The sequence below is a fragment of the Geospiza fortis genome, unplaced genomic scaffold, assembly GCF_000277835.1.
Source record: "Geospiza fortis unplaced genomic scaffold, GeoFor_1.0 scaffold37, whole genome shotgun sequence".
NCBI classification, from domain to species: domain Eukaryota; kingdom Metazoa; phylum Chordata; class Aves; order Passeriformes; family Thraupidae; genus Geospiza; species Geospiza fortis.
Genome location: NW_005054449.1, coordinates 1,384,188 through 1,387,735, shown reverse-complemented (window position 1 = coordinate 1,387,735; position 3,548 = coordinate 1,384,188). Strand labels below are relative to the sequence as shown.

Genomic DNA, 3,548 nt, shown 5'->3' with positions numbered 1-3,548 from the left:
TTGAGTTATGTGTATTTTAAAAAAATATTAGATATATATATATATATTTTAAGGTTTTCTTTCACTTCTGTGAATAATCCCCTTAGCTTTGGCAGACAAGGATGGGTGTGGACAACAAGGGCACCAAGAGAACAGGCACCCACAGGATCCAATTCTGAATTCTGTTCCAGGATTGAGTCCCTCTGGAGCAGATCCCGGGATGCTCAGGCCCCCCCAGCGCTCTTTAATTCCCCCTCCAGCCGAGGTGTGGTGGAACAAGTCATTAAATCGCTGCTGCGCCCCACCTCAGATTAGCTCCAGGTCAGCAGGCATTCAGGGAGGTCAAGTACCTCAGCCCTGCATCCCCCTGAATCCCCCTCCGGGGTAAACAGGGACCTGATCCAGCCGGGAATTCCAGCGGCTCCCGGAGCTCTGGGGGGAGCTGGGGGGGCTGAGGACAGACAGACACCCAAGGACACCCAAGGACTGGGGTGCTCAGGGCTCCCCCAAGAGCTGGGGGAGGTGGTTTGGCTGCCAAAGAGCAGGAAAAACCTCCAGGAAGAGAGATGGATGTGGAAGGAAAATGCAGGTTAAATTGGAGAAGGGATGTTCAGGGAAGTTCAGGGAAGAGTAGCTCAGGGAAGTTCAGGGAAGTTCAGGGAAGCTCAGGGAAGAAAAGTTCAGGGAAGTTTAGGAAAGTTCAGGGACGTGAAATTCAGGGAAGTTCAGAGCAGGTCAGGGAAGAGAAGTTCAGGAAAGTTCAGGAGAGGAGAGGAGAGGAGAGGAGAGGAGAGGAGAGGAGAGGCTCCAGTGCATTTTAGAGCTGAGGGTCTGGCACGAAGCTCCTGTCCTGCTTTGGCCATGCCCAGGAGAGGAGAGGAGAGGAGAGGAGAGGAGAGGAGAGGAGAGGAGAGGAGAGGAGAGGCTCCAGTGCATTTTAGAGCTGAGGGTCTGGCACGAAGCTCCTGTCCTGCTTTGGCCATGCCCAGGTGAGCTCGACTGATTTACAAATTTCCAACCCGCTGCCAAATCTCCAGCTCAGCTGCACTAACAAGGGGCTGTGTTTCCATGGGAAGAACCCCAAACCACTCCCTGCTTTACACCAGCTCTAATGGAGGTTGAAACTGCGGTTTCCAAAGTAGCTGAGAGCAAATAGGATCAAGAGGCAAATCCCAGAGCCATAAAGATTCTGCGTTCCCAGCCTGGAACACCCTGACATGACTGGAGTCAAACATCCATCCTGCCTGTCCTAGATGTCACCAAGCTTCCAGGGAGTGCTGACTGCTCCCACTGTGCTCACCAGGAACCAGCAATCCCCAAAAACTTTGGAGAATTAGGCCATCAAACTTTCAGAGCTGAAGCAGAAATACAAAACGACCCCAAAAACATCCACGGGGACGAAGCTGCCTCCAAATGAAGACACCTGCCTGTAATTATGATTGCAAAAAAGCTTTTGGATACAATCAGAGAAGTGTGTGCAGTCAGAGTGGGTAATCCCCCCGTCCAGCAGCACCATAAACGTGGAGGGGAAAGAAAACTCCAGTGAAGTGCAAATTGGGCTGTGGTGGAGCCCTGTATAAACAGGCTTAAGAGTCAGGAATTCCTGAGTCGGAATGGAGATGCCAACACAAGCTTCCTTTTGTTGGTTTGGACAGAGCTGTGCTCAAGGGGCAAGTTCCTTCTCTGAAACCTTTTTTTTCCCCCCTTTTTTCAATTCAAAATAGCAGGTCCTGAATTTCAAGGTTCTTAGAGAACAGAATTTTGGTGAAAATATTTCATCCATGTTCAAAAATGGTGATTTTTTGCAGAAAATCCTCTGTAGGATCTTGCTGCTCCTTTGGAGTATTTAAAAATGGCTGAGTGTTGATATTTGGTGAAATCCTTTTTGAGTTCCCACCTATTACAGAACTTCTGGGGGAAGAACCCCTCAATACCACAAAGAATTTTAATTTTGATGGAACCATCTCCACACTCAAACTATCAGAACGTGGACAATTAGTGGTGAACATGCTGGTGGTGCTGCACGGCCTTGATTATCTTAAAGGTCTTTCCAACTTTAACAATTATGGGATTCTGTGGGTGAAAAGGCATTTTAGCAGTAGAAGGAGAGTAGGAACTGGTTTAGATTAAATATTTCATCCTTTCTTTACACCTGATTAAAAAAAAATATCCGAGGTGTTATTGTGGGCTGAGCTCTACCACAGACCATCTGCACTGGCTTGGACACATCCCAATGTCCTGAATGTCCCATTTTCCCACTCCAGCCGTGGGATGGCAGCTTGGGATGGTGTTGGCAGCATCCATGTGGGGTGTCTGTGGAGGAGCAGAGGCCAGAATTCCAAACCTCCCCTTGCCCAGCCACTGCCAGGGCTCTGAATGAGCCTTCAGAAACCTTCCTGGGAGCTGGAGGGAAGATCAGAGTTGTCCTGCTGCATTCCCAGTGCGGAATAAACACCTGTGTGACCAGAGAGCAGCCACACCAGGTGCCCTGGAGCAGAGCCCATCCCAAAATTCCACCTTCCACCGCACATGGGAAGGGGGTGAAGCCACACTGAGATGTCCACAGCACCTCCTGCTTAGAGGGGAGAGGCAGAACCAGGCAAAGCAAGCCCCAGGTGTGATGTTTATTAATAAGAATAACGAGATAGTTTTTGAAAATCTGCTCACTGGGTAATTTTGGGGTAAATTTAAAATTTAGGGTAAATTTAATTGGGTAAATTTAGCGCAGTCTGGGCTTCATCTCATGCAAACGCCTCAGGACTAAATATAGAGCTGGACGTGTGCAGTGGGCTGCACTCCTGCTCTGAGCACAGATGTTCCTGAATGTGCTCAGAATTTACACCACATGCTTTTTCTATCAACTGATCTGTTGATTTTAGCCAGGGGAAGGACAACATGTCAGCAGCAGCCACGTCAGGAGAGCCTGTGCCTTGGGCCTGGGCTGGAGAGGGATTTCTCTGCCTTTCTTTCCTTGCCTGGGCTCAGGGAATTGGTGGCACCCAGCAGCTGGTGACAATTCCCACCAGGGAACTGGTGGCACCCAGCAATTGGTGGCAATTCCCACCAGGAATTGGTGGCACCCAGCATTTGGTGGCAATTCCCACCAGGAATTGATGGCATGCAGAAATTGTTGGCAATTCCCACCAGGAATTGATGGCACCCAGCAATTGGTGGCAATTCCCACCAGGAATTGGCGGCACACAGCAATTGGTGGCAATTCCCACCAGGAATTGGTGGCACCAAACATTTTGTGGCAATTCCCACCAGGGAGTTGGTGGCACCCAGCAATTGGTGACAGTTCCCACCAGGGAACTGGGGGCACCCAGCAATTGGTGGCAATTACCACCAGGAATTGGTGGCATCCACTAATTGTTGGCAATTCCCACCAGGAATTGGTGGCAATTCCCACCAGGAATTTTTGGCACCCAGCAATTGGTGGCAATTCCCACCAAATAATTGGTGGCACCCAGCAATTGGTGGCCATTCCCACCAGGAATTGATGGCATGCAGAAATTGTTGGCAATTCCCACCAGGAATTGATGGCACCCAGCAATTGGTGGCAATTCCCA

General features: G+C 49.7%; 1 protein-coding gene across 2 annotated transcripts in view; it reads right to left on the bottom strand.

Moving 5' to 3' along the window:
* The window catches only part of PRDM16 (PR/SET domain 16), a 306,908-nt gene that overhangs the window by 150,657 nt on the left and 152,703 nt on the right, over positions 1–3,548 (bottom strand). The gene's annotated exons all lie outside the window — the stretch shown is intronic.